Raw genomic sequence first — 15,850 nt, 5'->3', positions numbered from 1 at the left:
GGGTCTTCCTGCATGAGGTTCCATGGTCCCTTTGGTTAACACAGGCAAAAAACCAGAAGGGAGTGAGTGGCTGGAGTGTGAAGCATGAAGGCCAGCCAGGGCCCAGCCACCAGTGCAGAGTTACCGGGGGCAGGACACCCCTCGCACGTGGCAGAGCCACAGGCATCCTACAGGACCTTGAGCAGGCCATGGCTGCCACCGTGGGCCTCAGTTTCCCTATCTGTATGACGGGCCCTTGAGTCTGCTCACCTGCTGTCTGTGATCCTCTCGTTGCTTTGATGTTCCTGGATGGGTTCCATGCAGGTTGTGACTTGGGCGGCCTCATCTGCTCATTGATTTTTCCTGGTCAGGATGCCTTCTCCCCTCTCATGCCGCAGTCAGCCAGCCTGGTAGGCAGCCTCTGCGTAGCCGACTCGTTGTTCCTCCCCGCCCCACTGGGACTGAGGCCCAACACCATGCCTCCTCGTACAGTGTGCAGGCGGTGCGGGGTGTCTGCGGGGCTGCTAGCCATGGAGCAGGGGGGGGGGCTTCCCTGAGCACAAGCTGTGGATGGGTCAGCCTGACGCCTGGCCCCGCTGTGCCTGCGCTGGGTGATGGCGGGCTGCTCACTGCCCTGAGCCTGTTTGCCACGCCGTGGGCACCTGAGCTGGACTAATGGAAAGGAAATGGTGCTGCTGCACATGCAGGGCACTGATGAGTCCCCTGTGAGGATGCAGCCTTCACTGGTGACCTACATTAACGTCCCCCATTACACAGACGGAGAGACTGAGGTTCCAAGAGTTAGGGAGCTTGCTCAGCGAGTGCTGCCTCTGCCTTTCGTTACCTCCCACTTACCACCAGAGAGGGACCGAGACAGACTGTGATGCAAGAAGCCCATTGGAGGCAAGACAGGCCAAGGGAGCCCCGAGCCCTGGGATTGGCGGAGGGGGCAGGGGATGGGACATGGAGAGCAGACAGAGGTCACTGGGGTCACCATGCAGGTCTGTCCTGACTTGCCCAGAGGGATCTGTGGAAGACGACGGGAATGACAGCCACCAGGTGTGTGGGGGCGGAGCCAGGGGGCCCACAAAGCCACAGCCCTTAAGGGCTGTTTCCCTGCCCGCATCGCTCAGCAGGCTCGGGTTGCTCAGGAGCACTGCAGGGCTTCAAAGCCTGGCGCTGCCACGCACCAGCTGTGTGGTCCCGGCCCAATTATTTCCTGCACTGAGCCTCAGTTTCCACAGCTGTGAACCGGGCTCATGACTGTACTTCCTCCCAGAGCCTCTGGGAGTGCAGTGTGAGGTAGTGCAGGCAGTGCACCAGCGGTGCCCGGCACACGTGAGGGCTGTGGAGGTCTCTGCTGGTGACCGACCCCTCCAGCAGCTGGCTGTAAGCACACCTCAAGCCCAGGGAGCCTCCTCCTGGGCCCGAGCTACCGCCGCAGGGCCGAGGGCTGAGCTTGCGGAGCTGACGTGGAGGACAGCCTCTGAGAACTGGTGTGTGGGCTCCCACTGCTGGCGTGACAGACATCCTGATGAAGTATGTCACTCTAGAAAGCTTTTAGAAGAAATTTCTGGAACACTCTCCTCAGCTCACAGGGCCCATACACAACCTGCACTTTTGATAAGGTTCTAGTCGTGGTGTGGTCACAACTTGCTGGGGACCCTCCCTTTCCTGTGCCTCAGTTTCCCCATCTGTAAAATGGGGCGTTAACCCTACCCACCTCAGAGGGCTGTGTGACACTGCTCGCGTGAGACTGCTTTGTAAACCTGAAAGCACCTCACAGCTGCGGAGGTCTTTTGGGTTTGTTTCTGGTCATTCACCAGACAGCCAGGAGCAGACAGCTATGCAGGGTCATGTGTCATGTGTGTGCTGACCCTGGGGATGGACAGCCACGCGCTGTCAGTTCTGGTCCCAAGAGCTCCCTGAGTTGTGGCCTCTCTAAAAACCTTGAACTTTGTAATTTCTAGAGAAGGTGGAAGGCCCTGCGGAGGAAGCACTGGTGCCTGGTCCTCTCAGGTGGCCCGGTCCACTCATGTTTTTGGAGCAGCCCTGTGTGCTGGGCACTGGGCTGGCTGATGGGGTGGAGGCCAGCACTCAGTCTGGGAGGGATAGGGAAACTCACAGCTGAGTGCCCGATGGCCAGGCTTCAGGGTGGCTTCTCTAGAAGAGGCGGCTGCAGGGAGGCTGGCGAGATGGCGTAGAAGGGAGCCGGCTCTGCTCCGGCCCCCTGAGATGGCGTAGAAGGGAGTGCGGCTCTGCTCCGGCCCCCAGCACCCAGGAGAAGGGAGCCGGCTCTGCTCCAGCCCCTGAGATGGTGTAGAAGGGAGTGCGGCTCTGCTCCGGCCCCTGAGATGGCGTAGAAGGGAGCCGGCTCTGCTCCGGCCCCCGAGATGTAGAAGGGAGCGTGGCTCTGCTCTGGCCCCCAGCACCCAGGAGAAGGGAGCGCGGCTCTGCTCCGGCCCCCAGCACCCAGGAGAAGGGAGCGCGGCTCTGCTCTGGCCCCCAGCACCCAGGAGAAGGGAGCGCGGCTCTGCTCCGGCCCCCAGCACCCAGGAGAAGGGAGCGCGGCTCTGCTCCGGCCCCCAGCACCCAGGAGAAGGGAGCGCGGCTCTGCTCTGGCCCCCAGCACCCAGGAGAAGGGAGCGCGGCTCTGCTCTGGCCCCCAGCACCCAGGAGAAGGGAGCGCGGCTCTGCTCCGGCCCCCAGCACCCAGGAGAAGGCCCCGAAGCCTACCGTGACCTGCACCACCTTTCTTCCGCTGCGCCTCCAGCTTTCTTGTTTCACTTGAATTGCACTGGACTCCTTTCCCTTCCTGGGAATCTGCCTGCGCCCTCTGGCCTCAGGGCCTTTGCTCAGGCTGTGCCCTCTGTGGCACTCTCTTCCACTTCCCTGCAATAGGACTACTTCTCTACTTCTTATCTGTCCCAGTGTCCGGAGTCCCCAGACCCAGGGTCTCGTTTTACACCCTCTGTGCACCTGCCACACTTTCTTACTAACGCACATCCTGGGTGTTAACCAATGACTACTGACTGTGTGAGGACCCGCTTCCTAACAGCCCCATGGGACCATAGCTGTGTGGCACTAGGAGCCCTTGGGCTGAAGCACTGTTGAATTAATGAATGAGCGAATGCTGAGGCAGGAAGAGGAGGCGCGCTCCTGCTGTGGGAGCAGACAGGCGGAGACAGGAGCACACCGCATTCGATTTGGCAGAGGCAGAGGCAGACCGGGGACGCAGGCTGGGAAGCAGAGCTGAGCCAGACGAGGACTTTGCATTCCAGGCGGACAGGAATACACATGAGTCCCCGAAGCCACTCAGGATCCACTGGGAACCTTCTGGTCGGGGGTGTGAGGTCAGAGAGGCTTTTGGGTAACTATCGAGTGTGCTGCGGGGCCGGGGCGCCGACTGTCTTGGCAAATCCTCTGGCTCCCCAGCCTCACACCTGTGCTTTGGCAGTTCTCAGGAACTGGCAGGGAGACGCAGGCCAGGAGCCTCGCGTGGGGTAGCTGCCTCCCAGACAGTCTGGTGGCAGAGCGGCCACTGCCGTCACTGGGTGGAGAGACGGACTGGAGGGGGCCTCCGGAGTCCCCACTCCTGAGCCTCCCTCATGGAGAATGCAGTCCCACCTCTGCATCCTGGGGTCTTCTCATGGCCCAGGACTCACCACACGGAGGGACCAGCCTGTGGCAGAGCTAAGCAGAAATGTTTCTGTCGAACGTCCAGCAAAGGAAGACCCTCCCGGCCTCTGTGGGGAAGCAGCGGATGTGGCCACGGCTCAGGACTCTCGGGGAGGTCCCACCACTTAGCAGCTGGGCACCTGTAGTAATCCTGGGCACCTCCCCGGCTGTGAACTGGGGGCTGTTCTGATGCTGTGAAGGTTGAGGTCAAGCAACACATCCGGAGCCCAGAGCACAGGGAACACTGGAAGCCCAGGAAGTGCAGTGGCCATTATCATGGCCGAGCTTTTCTCCACGGCTTGAATTCTTAGCAGGAAGCTTGGGTTTAGGGCTTAAAAATGAAGAGCATGTCAACAAAACAGGATGGAACAAAGTCTTTTCCCAGCATGCCTCAGCATGTGGCACTGCCTGCCTGTGGAGCCCAGACAATGATGTGGCTAAAAGTCTCCAGCTTTCAAGCAGAATAATCCCAATGGGAAGGAACCTCCCATTGTCAGCTCCTGACGAAGCGATGCAGGGGCCCTGCGCCCTGTCTGCCTGGCTTCACGCTGCGGCTCTGCCCCCTCCCAGCCGCTCTGTGCCTCAGTTTCCTCAGGTGCCAAATGAGTCAAGACCAGGCTGCTTGTGAGGACTGCTCAAGGTGCAGCAGGTGAAATCCTCAGATGAGACCTCCGTCACTGGCACTATCACACTGATCCTCACTCGTAAGCCTCTGTGCTGCTCTGAGGGGCTCGGTGGGGGCCCTGGAGCCAGACACTGAGTCCAGATCACAGCTCTGCCCCTTGCTGGCCGTGTGACTCGGGCAGATCCCCCTCTCTGTGTGGGCCCATTTCCTGCCCCGCCCGAGGAAGACGACAGCCCCTGCCTCACAGAATGACGATGGAGTGAATGGGATCGCCAGGTAAGATTCCTGACTCCCTGGAGCCAGGCGATCACCTGGCCCCTTCCCCCACACTCCCAGCTTACACAGGAAGAGACTGAGACTTGGCGCCATTGCCTGATCTGCTGCGGGGCACATGTGGGTAAGAGTAGGCTGGCCCCAGCTCAGGGACCTGCGCTGCTGCTTCCCGGTGGAACCAGCAGGGGCAGTAAGTGTGGAGCCGGGCAGGGGATGATCTTCCAAGTGACCAGGCTGTGGGGCTTCTAGATTGTCTTGCCACCTGCTCAGGTGTTAGGGCTGTGTTCCCTGCAGGAACCAGCGAGCTGGTGCACAGTGGCTCTTAGTGGGGTCTCTCAGGCCCTCTGGCCTCCGGGACCTCAACACGTAACTGGTGGGGAGAGGCTGGTGCTGAGCCTGCTGTCCTCTCACCAAATGTCTCTTCCTGTCTGTCTTGCCAGTAAACTGGGTGGTTAGGAGTGTAAACTCTGAAGCTCTGAGTTCAAATCCCAACTTGGCCTCCTCCCAGCTGTGCGACTTCAGATAAGTTACTTACACTCTCTGTGCCTCGGGGATCAGTCTGTGAAACGAGTGACAGTAGTAACAGTCATCAGATCGGTGCAACCATTACGTGGTTTGCACGGCGCCTGGTTCACAGTAAGCTTGACTGCGTCTGGGCTGCGTGGTCACTGTGACCACTTTTGTGGACAAGCTGCTCCACCCTGCCTGTATAGGCTGGAGGCCTGCAGGAGGCAGGCACATGTCTGCCCTGCAGACACCTGCAGTCCAGGGGAGAGATGGACACATTCACAAACAGCCCTGAGAGACCAGCGGGCATCAGCTTCCATCTCCCTTACCCACGTCCACAGCCTCATCTCTCCCCCCTGCCCTGAGCACAGTGGGAAGCTTGGATTGCTTGCCCTCTGGGGGCCCCTCTCTTAGCTTCAGACATGACCTTGACTGAGAAAGCATCCTTCTGCAGTGAGGTATGTCCACAAAGCTCGGGGCCACCTCTGCTGCTCTGTGCATGTTCAGCGTCCCTGGGCTTTGCCTGCTCGGGACAGGCCCAGCAGGATGCTGTTAACCAGAGACTTTTGTCAGCGGCCTCCTGGAAGACTAGAGGCGAGGGCCCAAGCGTGAGAGCAGGAATTCAGGTCCCTCTTGTGCACTACAGTTAGCAGGTGGCCCCTCCTGAGACGAGGGAGAGCCGGCGCCTGTGTGTGAGCTCCAGAGAACCAGCGGGTGAGAGGAAGGACATTGCCTGCCGCCGAAGGCACCGACACCCGGCTCGCGTCACACAAGTCACTGATCTGCCGAGCAGGGCCAGTCTCCTCCATCAATCCGTGCTGACAGATGGTAGCGGAACCAGTGACCTAGAGGCAGAAGGCTCCATTTGTAATCCCGGAGCGGCCCAGGCGCCTGCAGGAGGGCAGAGGAGTTTGTAATAAAAGGAGTGACACAGGGTTGGCAAAGCTGTCTTGGAGGCGGAAGAGGCGGGAGAGGATTCGTGTTGCTGCTGGAATTGATACACACTGATTCTGTTCAACAAGTCTGTCTGTCTGTCTTTTTTTTTTTGTGGTGGACTGTGTTAGGAGAAAGACAAAACCCTACCTAATCAGAAGTGCTTTCCTGAAAGAGTTCAAAGTGTGGTAGAAAACGCAGGACTCAAACACTCGAGGCCACCTGAGACCAGCGGAAGTCACCAACGTGACATGAGAGGAAGGGGCTCCGAGCTGCCGAGCTCCTGCCCCCGTGGGCTCTCAGACGCTCAGTCCACACGGCGGCACCACAGCTGGTGCTGCCACGTGCCGGTAGTGAGCCGAGTTCTTTCTGCAGCTCTTCTTCAGACTGCTGCGACACTCGCTCGGGAGGCAGTGTCATTCCCGCTTTTCACCTGAAGAAACCAAAGCTGAGGCGAAGCGAGAGGTTCATGGCCATGCGGCACAGGCGGCCGGCGCTGTGGCCTAGTAGGTTAAGCATGGCATCCCATGTGGGCGCTGGTCCACGTCCCAGCTGCTCCACTTCTGATCCAACTCCCTCCTGACAGCCTGGAAAGCAGTGGAGGACGGCCCAAGTGCTTGGGCCTCTGCATCCGCGTGGGAGACCCGGAAGTAGCTCCTGGCTCCTGGCTTTGCATCGGCCCAGCTCCAGCCGTTGTGGCCATCTGGGGAGTGAACTCTTGGATGGAAGACCTTTCTCTCTGTCTCTCCCTCTCTCTGTAACTCTGCCTCTCAAGTAAATAAAGTAAATAAAAAATCTTTAAGAAAAAAAGACCACGCAGCTCAAGAGTCACCCAAAGCAGTCTGTTGGCCGTGACGCCCACGCGTGTCCTTGTATGCCACGACTGGGGACGACGTTCCAGGTGGAGGCCATCTGGGCAGTGTTCCAGCAGGGTCCGTGTCGGGACAGGAGCAGACAGGAGCTGGGGCTCCAGTCCTCTTCATTCTTTCCCGTTTGAATGACCGCCACAGCTCGTCCACCTCGCTCGACCCCTGGAACACAGTGCGTGGAGGAAGGAGAGAGGAGTGACGGGGAGATGAGGAGATGGCTCCCCTTTTCCTGAATTCTCTCAAGAAAGTGAGGCTGCCCCCGGCACCGGGTCTGCAAGAAATGCCTGCGCATCCCACCCTTTCTGCCCAGGGACTGGACAGGGGTCTGTGCACGTCCCTCCCCCTCCCTCTCAGCCCTGGCCCAAGCAGCAAAGCACTGGCCTTTGAGAAGCCTTGGTGCCTGAGAATTTGGAAATGAGACTTGGAAGAACAATGGGAACAGCCAGCGGGCAGGGCCTGTGGCCTGTGGCGCTCTGCCTCGGAAGAGCCTGGCCTCCTGCCTGGCACGCGGGAGGTGCCGGGGAAAAGCCCCCACCCACCCGGGAGCAGTCCCTGCCTTCCTCAACTACCTCCCACCACGGGGCCCTGCCCGGGTGGCCCTGGGGAACTGTACCTCAAACGCACAGGCGTCTGGTGCCGGCCACACCTGGTTCCTGTCAGCCAGCACCTGCTGCCTGAAACACTTTTCCTGTCCCCATTTACCCCCCGGGTCGGGTTCCTGGAGGGGAAGCCACACAGCCCTCCAGCGTCTCGGACGGGTGGACTAGGCAGTGCCCGTCCAAGTGCTCGGCCCCAGTGCAGCAACGGGAAACAGGCCCAAAGTGGGGAGAGGATTTGGCCGGTCACTGGGCGAATCAGAGGCAGAGTCGCAAATACTCCAGACACGGGCATTCTACCCGCGTCTCCTCACACGGCACCGACGGCCAGCAGTGGTTGGGATTATGTTTTATTAAGATTTATTTATTTATTTATTTGAGAGGCAGAGTTATGGGGGAGAGAGGAAGGGGAGGGGGAGATCAAACTTCCATCCGCTGGTTCACTCACCCCTAGTTGGGCCTGGCTGAGCCAGGAGCTTCTTCCGGTCTCACACGTGGGTGCAGGTGCCCAAGGACTTGAGCCTCCTCCACTGCCTTCCCAGGCCATAGCAGGGAGCTGGAGAGCAAGCGGAGCAGCTGGGCCTCGAACCGGCGCTCCTAGGATGCCGGCGTTGCACTCGCTACACCGCAGGGCCAGCCCCAGTGGGCGGGATCCCCTTCTCGGGGCAGTGGAGTCACACCTGTCTGAGCCTGGGCGCCAGAAGCTGTAGCCCTGGGGTCCGGCCAGCGGGGCACTGCAGCTTCCGAACGACGGCCGCTGGCATTCGCGGAGCTTCTGGTCTACACGCGAGACAGGTGGGCCTCCCCCTCGCGGTTCCTTAGGCCCCAGTCGTTCACCCAAAGACATGGGGCGCCAGAGGTCTGGCGGGGCAAGGGAACCAGGCTGGCCGGGGGCTGCCCAGGGGGCCCAGCGGGTGCACGGCCTGGCCCGACCACGCAGGTTGCAGGAGGGGGCCGGGCCCTCGCTCGCCGGCTGCCGGACGCGCGATTCTGGCGTGGGAGGCTTCAGGGAACTCCAGAAATTCCAGCGAGGGATTCCGGGGCACCAACTCCCCAGAAAGTTGGCTCGCGGCCACCCCCGCGACGGCCGCGAGCCAGGGGCCAAGATGGCACAGGGCGAGCGGCGCGCGGCACGCCGCCGCCGCGCAGGGACAGCCCCGTGCGACCCGGCCGCGGGGCTCGGGGGCTCGGCGGCCCCGGCCCGGCGCGCGCCGGCCTCGACGCCGCCGCACGCGGGAGGGCACGCGCGCGCCGCCCCGCCCCCGGCCGCCCCGCCCCCGCCGCGCGCCCCGCCCCGCCGCGCGCCCTCCCGCCCGCCCGCGCGCCGCGGCTCGGAGCCTCCCCATTGGCCGCGCGCCGTCACCTGACGCTCTGTTATTTCCTGTGTGTTGGGAGAATGGAGAGAAAAAACCCGGAGCCGAGCCGCCTTCGGCCCCTACGAGGCGGCCACGGCCTCCGCCGGGGGAGCCCGCCCTGAGGCGCGCCGGGCCGCGGAGCGAGCGAGCGAGCGCGCGGGCCGGCGCGAGCCTCGAGGGGCCGCGGCCCCGGCCCGCCCCGCCGCCGGCTGGGGCGTCCGAGCTGGAGGCGGCGGAGGCACCCCCACCCCCACCCCGCGCAGCGCCGCCCGCCGCCGCCGCTACCTCCCCTCCTGCCCCCGGCGGAGGTCGAGGGACGGGGCGAGGGGCTCCCGCAGGTAACCGCCGCCCGGGCCCGAGGCGGGAGGGGCCAGGCCGGCTGGTCCGGCCTGGGGGTCGGGGGGCGCAGGTCTTCGCCCGGTCCGACCTGGGAGTGCGGAGCCTCCGGACTCCGGGCCGGGGCTCGGGTGCTGAGGGGGCCGGCCCGGCATGCAGCCGGGGCTGGGCCTGGCCTGGGGCTCCTGCGGGGCAGCGACCCGACCTGGCGTCAGCGCGCGGAGGGGTCTCGGTCCTGCCTGGGGCTCCGGCCGGGGTGAGGGCGCCCGTCCTGGCCGGAGGGAGGGGGAAGGTACCTGTTCGCAGCCGCGGGTGCACAGCCGGAGGGAGTGAACGGGCAGCGCCCGGCGTCGGCGGGGTCAGTGCCTGCGGCCGCGGGGTCCCGTGGCGCTCGGCTGTCGTTGCGGGCTGGAGGCGAGGCCGGCCGGAGGGCCGGGCTTGGGCGGGCGGGGAGGGGCCTGGCTGAAGGGAGCCGCGTCGGGGCGCCCGGGAGTCGGAGCGCGCCGGACCCTGCTGCCTGCCGGTGAACACCTGAAGCCATGTGGACGCGGCTGCTTCTCGCCTGTTGGGGGCGGAGGGCAGGTGCCGCCGCGGGGCGCAGGACACTTCCTGCGTGCGGCTGGCTCCCCTCCCCCGCCGCGGGTGCGGGTGCGGGGCGCTGCGTGAGAGCCGGGGGTCTCGGTCGGTGCGAGCCTGCGCTCGCCTGGGAAGCCCAGGGGGCTGCAGGCTGCTTGTCCCTGCTTTCGGGGGAAAAGTGGTTGAAGGAGAGCCGAGGGCCAGCCCGCGCGAGCCCGCGGCGCCCGCGGCTGGACGTGGGACACCTCCGTGCGCCTGCCCGGGAGTGGAATTTAGGGAGCCGGGGGGGGGGGGGCGGTGCCTAGGGGCGGCCGCCTGCCTCGGTTTGTGGGTGGGGATTATTGTCTCTCTTTGTGGTTGTGGGTGCTAGTGCAGTGTGCCGGTGGCTCAGCCCTTCAGCTTACCCTTAGGGGACAGATCAAAATTAGGATTTCCCCTCTTTCCTCTTGCTGTTTTTCCCTCGTAGAGTAGATGACTCTGGTAACTGCTGTAAAATGGATGGAATTCTAGAGCTGTTATCTAACAGGCTGATCTCTGAATGATAATTGGACCCTTATGTTAACAGTCTTAGTGAAGAATGAAGAGTTTTATTATGAAACGTCTTGCATGGGGTAGCTGCTTTGGGGAAAGGGGAGACTGCGCTGAATTCCAGCGTGGGAGACCTGGAACCTGCTTCAGCGTGGCCACCAAATAAACCGTAGTCCTCGGCGAGTCACCTGTGCTGAGCTTCTGTTAGATGACTGCCTTAACAGGTCAAACCACGTGGAGTTGGGGCTTTGTTTTTTTGTCTTTCCCTAGCTGGTGGTTTTTTTTTTTTTTCCTGGTGCTGTCTTAACCGTGGGCAGTTTACCTGAAAGATGCAGGCGGTACCTTACCTGGTCTTAGCAAGCAGCTTCCCGCCTCGCGGTTGTCCAGCCGGGCATAGAGGGGGGCGCGGGGGCCCTCTTGCCTGTGCTGTCCTGTGCTTCAGAACGGAAGGTGTGCAGGTTGTTCCAGCCTGTGCTGATTCCTTGTATTTCCTTTTTTTTTTTTTTTTTTTTACTCCCTCCAATCTTTGGTGGAAGAAGTTGTAAAAGAGACTTAAGTTAGAAGAGTGTGTGGCCGGCACAGCGCACCAGCCGTGGTGGCCATTGGAGGGTGAACCAATGGCAAAAGGAAGACCTCTCACTGTCCACTCTGCCTGTCAAAAAAAAAAAAAAAAAAGAAGAGGAAGAAGAAGAAGAAGAGTGTGTGACTACTTGAAAATTGCAGACAAGCTGTGATGGATCTTTCTAAAAACTCTTTCAAGGGACGTTTGGCATTTGGCTTGCTTCCGGGGCTTCCAGCTTCAGCATTCTCAGAACAGGGATGGGATGGAATTCTGAAATGTCTCCTGTGGAATTAAGTGTCACCTCGGGCGCACTAATTATTAGGAACCCTGATTCATTCCCTGATGATGGCAGGCTGCTTTCTTTCCATGCTAAAGAACCCCAATTAGTTCCACTGATTTTACGGTGTGTCAGGGCCTCAGGCTGTACTTTTGACTGGTGAGTACTTCTAGATCAGCCTCAGGATTTAGTCTTGTTTGTCTTAAGTTTTCAGTACTGTGATGCCTGAGGGACAGGTGCCTAATGCGGGGCAGTGTGTCTGAGATCATATTTTTGTTCCGTCTGTACAGTCATAAAGGAGGTAGGCTCAGAATGCTGAATTTGGAGATGGTTTGCTACAAGTTTTCTTGTTTAGCAGTAGGCCTAACACATGGCAGACACCTTTATATGGGGACACAGTTTTAAAGATTTTCTTAGTTGAAAGGCAAAATGAGAAAGAGGAGGAATCTTCCATCCACCGGTTCCCTCCTGAAGCCAGGAGCCGGGAGCCCCATGTGGGGCCCAGGTGGGGGCAGAGGCCCCAGCTCTGTGTCGTCATCGCCACCTTCGCAGGTACATTGGCTGGAAATGGCATCAGGAGCAGAGCAGCTGGCACTTGATAAGAGGATGGGGGGGGTCCCAAGCAGTGGCATACCCCTCTGAGCCACACTGCCTGCCTTTGCACCGGTGAGTGATTTGGGGTTTCCCGTGGTAAGCAGTTTATTTTGTTAGAATTTGAGGCATGACCTTGTGTTTTGTGTGGGATTTTAAAAACCTTAGTTGCTCAAGTTATAAGCAGTTATGCTCATGTGTGTTTTATGCTTATCTTATGGCTAATCAGGAGCAATTCTTTATAAAACTTTTATTCTACTGAGGTACTTTATATGCATGTAAGATGAGGTTTCTAAATTGATGTCGCATGACATGACATTTAGGTGTCATAATTTTTTTTTTTTTTTTTTTGACAGGCAGAGTGGAGTCAGAGAGAGAGAGAGAGACAGAGAGAAAGGTCTTCCTTTGCCGTTGGTTCACCCTCCAATGGCCGCCGCGGCTGGCGCGCTGCGGCCGGCGCACCGCGCTGATCTGATGGCAGGAGCCAGGTGCTTCTCCTGGTCTCCCATGGGGTGCAGGGCCCAAGCACTTGGGCCATCCTCCACTGCACTCCTGGGCCACAGCAGAGAGCTGGCCTGGAAGAGGGGCAACCGGGACAGAATCTGGCACCCCGACCGGGACTAGAACCTGGTGTGCCGGCGCAGCAAGGCGGAGGATTAGCCTAGTGAGCCGCGACACCGGCCCTCATAAATTTTTTTTAAAGATTTATTTGAAAGGCAGAGTGAAAGAGAGAGAGAGGTCTTCTATCCTCTGGTTCACTCCCCAAATGGTTGCAATGTCCAGGGCTGGGCCAGACTGAAGCCAGGAGCCAGGAACTTCTGGGACTTTAATGTGGGTGCGGGGCCCAAGGGTTTGGGCCATCTTCCACTGCTTTCCCTGGCTCATTGGCAGGGATCTGGATTAGAAGTGGCGCAGCCTGGACTTGAACTGGCATCCTATGAGATGCCAGTGTTGGAGGCAGCAGCTTTACTTGCTATGGCACAACTCCAGCCCCCACATAATATTTTTTTTAAGATTTATTTTATTTATTTGAAAGACAGAGTTACGGAGAGAGGTTGAGACAGAGAGGTCTTTCATCCGCTGGTTTACTCCCCAGATGGCTACAGTGGCTGGAGCTGCGCCAATCTGAAGCCAGGAGCCAGGAGCCAGGAGTTTCTTCTGGGCCTCCCACGTGGGTGCAGGGGCCCAAGGACTTGGGCATCTTCTGCTTTCCCAGGCCAAAGCAGAGAGCTGGATCGGAAAAGGAGCTGCAGGGACTAGAACCGGCGCCCATATGTGATGTCGGCGCTTCAGGCCAGGGCTTTAACCTGCTTCATCACAGCACTGGCTCCCCTATGTAATATTTTTTTAAAAAAATATTTATTTTAAAGGCAGAGTGACAGATCGGGGAGAGGGAGAGACAGAGACAGAGATCTTCATCCACTGGTTCACTCCCCAGATATCTGCAGCAGCTGGGTCTGGGTCAGACTGAAGCCAGGAGAGGAGCCAGGAGCTCCATCTGGGTCTCCCACATAGGTGACAGCACCTAGGCCATCCTCCACTGCTTTCCCAGGTGCACTAGTAGGGAGCTGGCTCGGAGGTGGAACAGCCGGGACTTGAACCTTTGTCCATGTGGGATGCCAGTGCTGCAGGCTGGGGCTTTAACCCACTGCACCATAGCACCGGCCCACTTTCATTTTCTTTTTGTGGAGGTTAAAAAAAAAAAAAAGGGACTAACAAAATAAATCAAAATAATGAAATCCTATGTATTGGTGTAAAACAGTGCATCAAAGGTGTACATTGGAAACATACTGAAACTAAGGCTTTTATAGTAGATCATAATTTGGTCGTGTTTCATTTAGACTAGATAGTTTTTTGATTATTAGACTGTTCAAAGTTTTTTAATACTCGTACCTGAAGTGTGGGTGAAAAAGGTTGTCATGGTGACAAACACAATCAGTACTTTCTGCATTAGAGCTGCGTTTGCTTTGTAGGTAATGACAGCCCAGCAGGATGATGGTCTGTCTAATGTGAGTTGTTGCTGTATCTCCTTGCTTCTATTTTATGCCTGATTGTAAGGAGTTGAGAAAGAAAGGATGAGCTCGGGGGAAAGTACCTGCACTGCGCTGTGTATGTGTAAGGGGTTCTGTGGGGAAGGGTGGAAGTTTGTTGGAACACTCAGCCAGCAGCCTGATGGGCAGATGGTTTCCACATTTGAGCACCACACCCCTGAATGCAGATTGAAGTCGACCTGTGTGTGTGCACACTTTGATTTTCACAAGCATGGGAGAAGCAGTGGTGGGTGAGATGGAGAAAGAGCCTGCTCTGGGGCTGGATTGTAAAGCAGTGAGTAAACAAGCATGTCAGGTAGTAACAGCTGTAATGAGAATTAAAAATAGTAATAATAACCCAAACACAAGCCCAGTGTGACCGGGCACCCAGTTGCTCAGAGTGGTTGCAGAGGAGTCCCTGTTCTGCAGCTTTCCCGCCAGTGGGCAGTTGGACTTGACCTGTGAGGTGGAGAAAGCCTGTCCACAGCATGAATAATTTGCATTAGCCCTGACCACCTTAGAAGTTACCCCAAAGGGTGCAAGTGGGTTTGTTGAAGTCCTCCTTCTGCTTGTATCTTTATGCTTTGTGAGTAGAGACCTGGCTCAGAAGAATTTAAGGGAGTTAGTTAGTGGTACCTTGTAGAGGCTAAGGAAGGGGAATGTTGTCTGCTTTCTTTCTTTCTCTCTCTCTCTCGGTTTCAATTTATTTAATTGAAAGTCAAGGTTACACAGAGAGAGGGAGATACAGATATCTCCATCCACTGGTTCACTCCTCAGGTGGCCATAATGGCTAATATTGGGCTAGGCTGAAGCCAGGAGCTCCTTCCAAGTCTTCCAGTTGGGTGGCGGGGGCCAAGTACTTGGGCCATCTTCACTGCTTTTCCCAGGCCAACAGCAAGGAACTTGGTTGGAAGTAGAGCAGCCAGGACACAAACTGGCACTCACATTGTATGCTGGCGTTGCCGGCAGTGGCTGTACCCTCTACACCGTAATGTTGGCTCTTGCTCTCTGTTTTTCTAAAAATTGTTCTGATAAAAAAGTGAAGAAATGTGTTGTAGCATTGGTGAGTGCTGGGCAACGGAAGAAACAGCTTTTGGTTGTGTTTGTGTCTTTGCTGAGGTTTAGACTGGGATGTTAAAATCATTATACTTTGCCTAAGCTTCAGATGAAGCTGGCAAGCATTAGTGGTTTCTGTATGTAGGGCATTTTGTGAGGTATCGCTTCCAACACAGGATCCCCAGTGACTGAGGGAGACGAGGCTACTGCAAGCAGAGGCTCTGGCAGGGCAGGAAACAGTGCACGTCTGGCAGGCTTCCTACCTGCAGCCCGGAGAGCCAGCTAGCACCCAGCGTGCCTTCTCCCACCCTCCTGTGTGCTCTGATCTGAGAGCTGGAAGAAATCGAAGCGATTGTCTAGTCTAACCTTTGGCTTTGTAACTTTGGAAGGATGCCAGCCAAGAGGGTGGAGAATTGCCCAAGTTCAGGCAGCTTTGTACCGACCCTATTTTGGGGCAGGTAGGCCATGTTCTCACCAGACTCCACGCTCTTCCCTAAGCACTGATGACTGATAGGCTCCTGAGTGGGAAAATGCTAAGATACTTGGTAGGGGAGACCATGCAGTTCCAGGCCTAAGAAATCAAGGGGGGATGGCATTGTAGCATAGCAGGTTAAGTTGCTTGTGATACTGGTATTCCACATCTGAGTGCTGGTTTGCATCCCAGCTGCTTCACTTCTGATCCAGCTTCCTGCTGGTGTGCTTGGGAAGGTGGCAGAGGATGGCTCAAGTACTTGGTCTGCTGCCACTCATGTGGGAGGAATGGAGTTTCTGGTTCCTGGCTTAGGCCTGACCTCAGCCAGTGGATGGAAGATCTCTCTCTCTCCCTGTCCTGAGGCCTCTATACCCCAATTGCTCTGCCTGCCAGCCTTCCTTCTTTCCTTTTTTAGATTTATTTAAATAAAGAAAGGGGAGAGGGAGATACCGTCCATCTGTGGGTTCAACTCTCCAAGTGGCTGCAATGGCCCAGGCTGGAGCCAGGAGCTTCTTCTGGGTCTCCCACATGGGTGCAGGGACCCAAATACTTGGGTCATCTTCCACTGCTTCCCCAGATGCGTTGGCAGGGAGCTGGATTGGAAATG

At 58.1% G+C, this 15,850-nt stretch overlaps 1 protein-coding gene and 1 long non-coding RNA gene across 8 annotated transcripts in view; one reads left to right on the top strand and one right to left on the bottom strand.

Moving 5' to 3' along the window:
* TCF20 (transcription factor 20) overlaps positions 1-15,850 on the top strand; it is a 183,637-nt gene that overhangs the window by 77,864 nt on the left and 89,923 nt on the right. For 4 of the 6 annotated variants that reach the window (XM_051834097.2, XM_051834096.2, XM_051834092.2 and 1 more), the window contains exon 1: positions 9,022-9,153. The exons of the other annotated variants lie outside the window; for them this stretch is intronic. The gene's annotated coding sequence lies outside the window, so the exon portion shown is untranslated. Of the gene's footprint in view, positions 1-9,021; positions 9,154-15,850 lie in introns of those variants that run through there. 6 annotated transcript variants of the gene reach the window in all.
* On the bottom strand, positions 3,072-8,748 carry LOC138844448 (uncharacterized). Of its 2 annotated transcripts, XR_011380307.1 has the most exons (3): positions 8,141-8,721; positions 7,909-8,016; positions 3,072-7,026 (listed from the first exon to the last, which is right to left on the bottom strand). It is a non-coding gene; the product is annotated as an uncharacterized lncRNA (long non-coding RNA). The 2 variants fall into 2 exon arrangements; XR_011380306.1 differs by having other exon boundaries at positions 7,909-8,748.

Source organism: Oryctolagus cuniculus, chromosome 11 (assembly GCF_964237555.1).
Source record: "Oryctolagus cuniculus chromosome 11, mOryCun1.1, whole genome shotgun sequence".
Taxonomy (NCBI): Eukaryota; Metazoa; Chordata; class Mammalia; order Lagomorpha; family Leporidae; genus Oryctolagus; species Oryctolagus cuniculus.
The sequence above is the reverse complement of the archived record's forward strand: the minus strand, read 5'-3'. Positions and strand labels throughout refer to the sequence as shown.